The sequence below is a fragment of the Sinocyclocheilus anshuiensis genome, unplaced genomic scaffold (genome assembly GCF_001515605.1).
Source record: "Sinocyclocheilus anshuiensis isolate Anshui unplaced genomic scaffold, SAMN03320099.WGS_v1.1 scaffold3358, whole genome shotgun sequence".
In the NCBI taxonomy this organism is placed as follows: Eukaryota; Metazoa; Chordata; class Actinopteri; order Cypriniformes; family Cyprinidae; genus Sinocyclocheilus; species Sinocyclocheilus anshuiensis.
Genome location: NW_015540845.1, coordinates 66735 through 74755, shown reverse-complemented (window position 1 = coordinate 74755; position 8021 = coordinate 66735). Strand labels below are relative to the sequence as shown.

Genomic DNA, 8021 nt, shown 5'->3' with positions numbered 1-8021 from the left:
CCTACACCTACCCTAACCCTACCCCATACTTTATTTTCAACTTTTTGATTATTTCCTTCATTTTTATTGAAAATAAATGCATTTCCGATGTGATATGAGATTTGAAAAGGGAGAAAAAAAGTTCTGTAAAAGGCTGATTCGAACTCGGGTCGATCGCGTCAAAAAGCAAGCGCCATACCATCTACAGCACTGAAACTGATGCTTAACAACTATCTTATTTCAGTGTTGACTGTCCCAATCACACGGTGGTGGGCGGAGTTAGTGTAAATAGCCTCTGCCAACAAGGCGGGGCTTTTTGCACTTAGTGTAAATAGACAATCCTTTGTTTTTACTCCTGTGATTTACGCAACCAATCAGATCCTCAGAATCGCCAGGGGGCGGGGTTTGTGCTTCACTAACTTCACTAATTTATCAGGTCCGGTACACCTGGAACTTCGTGAGTGAGCAGGCCGGTCATGGCATCATCTTCAGAGGAGAACAGGTTTCTGGATGATCTGAAGAGAAGACCCGTGAAAATCAGTCTGATCGATACTCAAATCAGCGGCGTGATCCAGCGCATCTCTCAGAAGAAGAGCGTGATTTTAGAGGACGGTGAGGCCAGATGAACACCTGTGTTAATAACAACACAGTTTATAGAGTTCACATCTGTGCTTTTCCTTCCTGAAGTCTCTGAAGTGAAAGCGGGCGGAAATATCCAGGCGTCAAGATCATTTTCGGTCGGACACGAAATTCTTAATGTTTCGGGAAGAAGACACTAGGTAACTGTCCTCGTGTTGACTCTGAGTTTGACATGATCTGTCTTGGATCACTTGACCTCTTTTCTTCTTTCTCAGATGATGTAGATGAGGACGGTGTGTTTTGAAACTTAAGTTTAAAAACTATTTATTAAAAGCTTAACAGAAATGAAATTTTCAGGGAAAGTTAGTTTTATTTTTTCCAATGATGTAGATGAGGACGGTGTGTTTTGAAACTTAAGTTTAAAAACAATTTATTAAAAGCTTAACAGAAATGAAATTTTCAGGGAAAGTTAGTTTTATTTTTTCCAAATTCCATGTGTTGCATTTAAATTTCTCTGGATTCTCTTAATAATTAAAAAAGTACGATTATGATTTATTCATCCAGACGTAGCTGAATTCCATGATGTTCTGCGTTCTACAGTAATTTCCATTTTTATGACATCACAGAAATCACACAACTCTACAGAAGACAGTAGTGTCGTCATTCAGCTCAGTTCTGTTCTTATTCAGTGTCAGTGGCGTCAAGTCGATACTGAATGTCAACTCTTTTAAACCCTTGTGAATGTGTGTGAATGATTTTTGAGGTTGCCACTAAGAAGGTAGTGTACCTGTTTGATGTCCTCCTGCTCGGTGGGCAAGCGTTTAAACACAGCCTGTCCATGATTCTGGAGAGTCCACACATCCTGAAGGTGAGGTGACGGTTCTGAGGTCCGCAGAAGTGTGTCTGAGGAACGCATGACTGCCGCTGCATCGCCCGGTGTCTGAGAGCAGAGTTCAGAGTCGACCTCACTAACGTCTTTGACACACAGGTGCGTCTGATCTCAGAGCAGAGCCTGATCCTGGAGAGATACACACCTCTGTCGTCATGTAGTTCATGTTTGTTCAGCTCTGTTGCTCTGCAGGTGGCTGATCTCATGCTCTTCTACAGCGAGACCGGAGGCTTTCTCCCAGACCGGCTCCGCTCTCTGCAGGAGGTGCTCAGACTCCACCTCAAGCTCCCTGCCTCTGACCTTTCACCCCTGTGCTCCACAGAGCTCCAGCCAAGGTCCGAAACAAACCCTGTGTCATTAGAAGAGCAGATGGACAGTAAATGTGTGTCAGTAGTTCCACATGAGCTCTGCTGAGGTTTCACATGTTAGGTTAGGTTAGGACGTCCTCTTCTCTCTCTCGCAGGAGTGTCCTGAGCTGTGGTACCTCCGTCCCTCTCCACCTGCTCTGATGAACATCATGTCTGCTTCGGTCAGTCATCTTCTCCCGCTGCGCCTCGTGCTTCTGGACGCTCTGATGTCAGATTACACCATTCTGGTAGATACATATATGAGCAGCTACCACAACCAGTCTGTTCACATCGAGCAGGTGAGAACATGCACGCATGGCTTTAACATCAGAACTGTTTCATTATAAACCTATTTACTAATGATTCATAAAGAGGTAACTTAATAAAAGGAGTAGTTCAACCAAAAATGAACATTAGCTGAAGATGTGCTCACCCTCAGATCATCAAAGATCAGGATGAGTTTGTTTCTTCATCAGGTTTGTAGAAATGCTGAACTTTCATTTGTGCCAAAAAAAGGAGTCAAATGATTTCTACTATAACTGAGTCAAAGTCTAAAGCTAATGAGGACTTAAGATGAATTAGTATATCTTGTTCCATCATTTATTGAATTCAAACAATGAAAGACATTTTAAAAAATGTGTTCGGGCATAATGTGTACTGAAATTACATCTAGACCGCAAACATGTAAAAATTTCAGTGTCTCGGCAATGGATGCTCTGCAGTGAATGGGTGCCGTCAGAATGAGAGTCCAAACAGCTGATAAAGACGTCTTTATCTTTACATCTCATCTGAATCAGGAGAGAAATCTGCACAGACCAAGCATCATTTGCTCTGATTTTGATGTGAGAGACAACAGCAAATGGACTTTTTCACTGGAGGAAGCGTTATTATGGATAATGGACTCAATGTATTTTAGTTAAAAACGTCTTAATGCTGGATTAGTTTCAGCTTTTGTCTTCTCCAGATGTTAACTGATGGACTGGAGTGCTGTGGATTACTTGTGGATTATTGTGATGTTTTTATCAGCTGTTTGGACTCTCATTCTGACGGCACCCATTCACTGCAGAGCATCCATTGCTGAGACACTGATGCAATGCTAAATTTCTACAAATCTGATGAAGAAACAAACTCATCCTAATTCTCAACACATCTTCAGAATTTTTATTTTTGGCTGAACTATTCCTTTTAACAAAAAAAAAGCAATGTTAAGTGAATACAATTCACAAATGTCTGACTCTGACCAAATTCCCATTCCAAAAATATGGTTTACAAATGAAAAAACATGATTCATAAATGCACAAGGTGAGTTTTTCATGCTTCATTGTTCAGTGATAATTTTTGAGGAGACCCCTGGGTTAGACTTAAATATTTCAGAAGTAGAATGTAGTCAAGTATGTCTGACCATCACAGTAAACAAGAACCAATGTATTTTCTTAATGTTCTTAATGTGAGGGATTCATCAAAGAACATTTTAATCACATTTTTCTTACTGTGCAGTCTTTGAGATATCATTACTTGTTTTTGTGAAATGAAAAGGAAATTTACTTGCTCTCATTATAAACCTGTATGACTTTTTCTTTGGTGGAACACAAAAAAGATATTTTGAAGAAACTTTCAGATGTTTTGTCCATATAATTATAGTTAATAAGAACATAGAGGTGAGATCAGATCTCTGTGTGCAGCACATGCTGCTGTCAGACTCCTAAACAGACAAATCTCACTGCATTATTACAATCAATGGCAAAAGGAATGTTTGGAAATGTGAACTGATATTTCCTACTGACACACTACAGCAAAAGATCGAAACAACTGACTTACAACCATTGTTTTGACAGTGAACTTACTAGCGGCCTAAGACTTTTGCACAGTAGTGTGTGTGTGTGTGAGTGTGTGTGTGTCTGTGTCTGTGTGTGTGTGTATATATATATATATATATATATATATATATATATATTGTATATGTAGTATATACAAATATATAAATGAAGAAAACAAAGCCTTATGTTTTTCAGGTAGCTAACAGCTATTTTAAAGAGGTAATTCACAGCTGACGAGATGGGCTTTCACTAAAACGTGACTGTCTGTGCAGTAAAAAAGTGAATTATTATTTTATCAGTGCTACCTAACATTAGAGAGAAAGTGCTATGGCTTAATGTGGCAGAACTTCATCACCCACAGATACAGAAATATAGGAGTACGATCTGTAGTTGTAACTGGTTAGGCCATGTGTCCACCAAAGCGTTTTTCCTGAAGCTAGTGTATTTTTCAGTTGTTTTCAAGCGTCACGAGGCAGTGAGTTGAAAAATGTTCAGCTTTGGATAAACCCAAGGACTATAGAGATGCCAAGACAGTGCAGTCATGTTACTATCAGTGAGAGAAAGAGCAGCACGTAATATAACAGAATAAAGGAGCCGGTGATGAGTTAGAGTCACGCTTCACTGCTGCCAGAGAGAGCTGCACCAGCCTGAGATATACACTATCTAACACTATTCAGGCTTAAGAAACAACATTTATGGGACAGTTCATGTCAGATTTGTTGCTGATTTTAAATATGTTAAGAATTTTAATAATATTTAGGAATATTAAGAAATATATATGCACACACTGTATGTATACATGTTTGTTACAGTATATATTTACTGTATGCTGCAGGTGGACTACTGTAACATGAAGCATTACAGTAAGTGTACGGTGCACACTGATGAATTACACACCTGTTCTGTCTACATGTGTGCGGTGTTGCTGGAGCTGAATCTGTGTGATGTGTGCGGTGTTGCTGGAGCTGCTGACAGAAGCAGAGGAGCTGTTGTCTGTGAGGCAGGAGCAGATGGACCGGGCCGCTGGACGATACGCTCCGACCGAGACCGGACTTCTCAAACGCTCCAGCTTCAACACACAGACCCACTCCACCTCTGACATGAGATTAAACTTTCTCCATATTCCAGTGTTATGTTAAAAACCTGCTAAACCTGGTAGAACTCTGTCTGTTCAGTCTGATATAGCTGAGCACATTTGTCATATTATTGCTTAGAAAAAGACTTGTTTTTGTGCAGTTTGTTGGAATTTATTTGGCTGCATTTCTTTGCTCTGCTGTAATGTGAAGTGTATTGCATGTAAAGCTCTTACGTTGCTGTGGACTAAAGCACAGAAGGTTTGTAAAAAGCCTGTTTCTGCTCCGTCTTCTTTTCTTGTGTCCTTCAGAGCTCACTGTGATGAAACTGGTGCTTCTGCTGCAGAGCGGTCAATAGGAGGCGCTACAGTAACAGAAGCCATGCTTCAGATGTAAGAAGGGCATGTTTGAACTTACAGCAGCCGAAGACAAACTTTTAGGTCATTTGAACAGAATCAGTATTTATATTGTAATACCTCAGATCTTCTGTTGGGCTTCAGAGCTCTGGCTCGGGTTGTAGCGGCTCTTTATCATCCTTCTCAACTCCCCCAGATCCTTATATAGATGTTCAGCATGACAGACACTTCTACAGAAACCCTGCATGTGTGCATCATTGCCCTGTTTCCAGAGACATTGATGGTGAACATGAGCAATTACAGTTTTTCTCGATTGCTAACACACTACGACTGATTCGTTTGGCCCAATTTTCCAAACCATTCATACAGTTCCTGAAACAAAGACGCGTTTCTCAAAACTTTTAACACATTTCACCTGTTTGCACACACGTTCCAGTTTTGCTCAGTGTTTTCAGCTAAACTCTACACAAGAACGGCATCATTTTGCACAGGTTTAACCATGTTCTCATTTAGAAAACACAAACTCACAATATAACTACCTCAAGAATCACAATATAAACTCAAACAGCACACATTTATGCATGTGTGAACATTCAGCAGCAAAACTGATGACACACAGCTCAGAATCTCAGGATGATACGCACAGGAGCACAGCTGATTATGTGATTTGGAAAGTGAATCCTACTAGTGGAAGACAAAAGAGGAAGAGGAGGGGAAAATAAAAATGAAGGGGATGAGGTCAAAGGTAATTTGTTCCTGATGAAATACACAGCGCTGTAGTTGAGCATGATCTTCTGCATTGACTGACCGTGAGGGAAGTTAGCCTACAGCTCATCTACAGTGTTTTACACTACTTACACAATACACATACAATATAATTACAGTACATAGCAGCAGTACTTCAGATGAGAGAACGTTCATTATTCTATGTACAGTAAATACTCTAGCACATGTTATACACCCTCAAACTCATTACTGTTGGACTGATTTGTAGCCAAGTATGTACTGTATTTGTGCAGAACTGAGAGACGGCTGTCTAGGCGAGGCAGAGAAGTGTTTTGTCAGAAGACTAAGAAACTGCTGTAACAAATAAGGATACTACCAATACTGTAATGCAAATTGGCAGAGGATGCTGAATGAATGAATTAATTTATTTACAGTAATTATTTATTTATTTATTCATTCATTATTTATTTCTGTAAAGTAACAGACAGTATATGCCAGTGTGTGTGTTTACTGTATATTCAGTTGTTTAATCTTTTAACTTTTCTCTTGTAGTGCTTTTCATTTACTGTAAGATCTCTTTACAGTAGTGCAATGACAGTAAACTTTTCTTACAGCTTATTGCTGAATTTGACTGTATCTGCACACCTCTATTTACGCTGTATACTGTAACAGACATTGACTAGCAAAAGGATTCCTGTTTCCCAAAAGCAGGTTTTAGTAACAGTGTTGAACTGATCTCACTAGTGTTCTCTAGGCAGTGCAGTATGTGTTTATTTGACAGGTTTGTGTGTCATCTGAGGCCAAAGCTTGAGTCTGACTAAAGATCATGTGTTCTGGAAGTGTGAAGTTTGCACAAGTTGGTGTGTAGTTTTGAGATTGTGTTTATAGTTGTGAGCAAATGGTGAATTGTTTCATGAATTGCGTGTTAGCAATCGAGAAAAACTGTACTAGCAGTCAAGTGATTTACAGCATCACCTTTACTTCTATAGTGATTTATATAACAGATTAAGAAAGACATTTCAGCTTTAAAGCAGTTCTATAGAAGACAAACAGTCCAGGCTGTAAAATACTTAATTTTACAGTTTTTCTGAATTGCTAAAACCCATTTCTTGAAACCATCACTCATTTTCTCAAAACCTTAAACACAAATCCAAATACTCAAACTAAATTCACGAAACCTCTGACTCTTCATCAAAATCAAACAATCACTGCAAAAGCATTTCTCTTACACTTAAAATCAACCGGTGCTCTCAGATCACACACACACAAAGACACACACACACACACACACACACACACACACGAGTCAATAAAGAAAACACTACAGAGCATTCATTAGACACTACAGAGCGAAATGGAGAACACTGCATCCAGAACATTACAGAAAAAAGTATATTGTATTGAATAAACAATTTTGCAATTCTGTAAAAAAGTATAGTGATTGAGTAAGGTGAATATATTGTATAGGCCTACTGTATGTACTGCAAGAATAGTATTGTGCTGAATATTGAATAGTACTGAATATTTGTGTATATTCAGCACTTGGATACTGCAAAAATACTGCAGTCCAACTGCAAAGGCCAAAAAGGTCAAATAAAACTCTAAATGAATAGCATGTTACAGTTCACTCAAATACTGTAAGTTGTGCAATTGTAAAATCAGGGTCAATGAGAGATTCATTCTGTCTTAGCATTATGTCTTTGTGCTTGAGTCTGGCCTGAGGACTTTGTCCACATCACAAGTAATGCAGTCTTTTTTGCTAGACAAAGAGAAAAACCCTCTGGTCTGACAGATCCAGCCTTGATAACACTCTCTAAACCTTACTCTTTCTCTCCTCATCCTCCACTTCTTACATGTACTCTTCCTCCTCTCCTTCTCAGATTGTTCCATCTATTGTTCGTATCATCATTCAGTCACCTGTGCCACTTGTGCACTCTGAACTGGCTAATATTATGTACAGTTGGTTTGATCACATCATTAGAAACAAGTGTGAACAATTTTGAATCGTTGTGTGTAAACGATGACAACTGGGCTTTAGTTGTGTTTAACTTTTGCCGCTTGTGTTTAGCATTTTGCAGCACAAATGCATCACAGTGTGATAAGTGTTTAAGTGAATGAGAATGTGTTTAGAGTTTTGCAAAAAGAGTGCATGAGATTTGCAAATAGAGCCTAACTGCCTGAACATGTTTAAAGTTTAGCAGAAAGAGTGCTTTATTCGACAAATTGGTTTAAGCTAGTGAGAATTTGGTTCAGAG

At 39.1% G+C, this 8021-nt stretch overlaps 1 pseudogene; it reads left to right on the top strand.

Annotated features, from left to right (window-relative positions):
• The first annotated feature begins 1309 nt into the window (after positions 1-1309).
• Positions 1310-8021, top strand: part of LOC107687606 (piRNA biogenesis protein EXD1-like) — a 10971-nt pseudogene continuing 4259 nt past the window's right edge.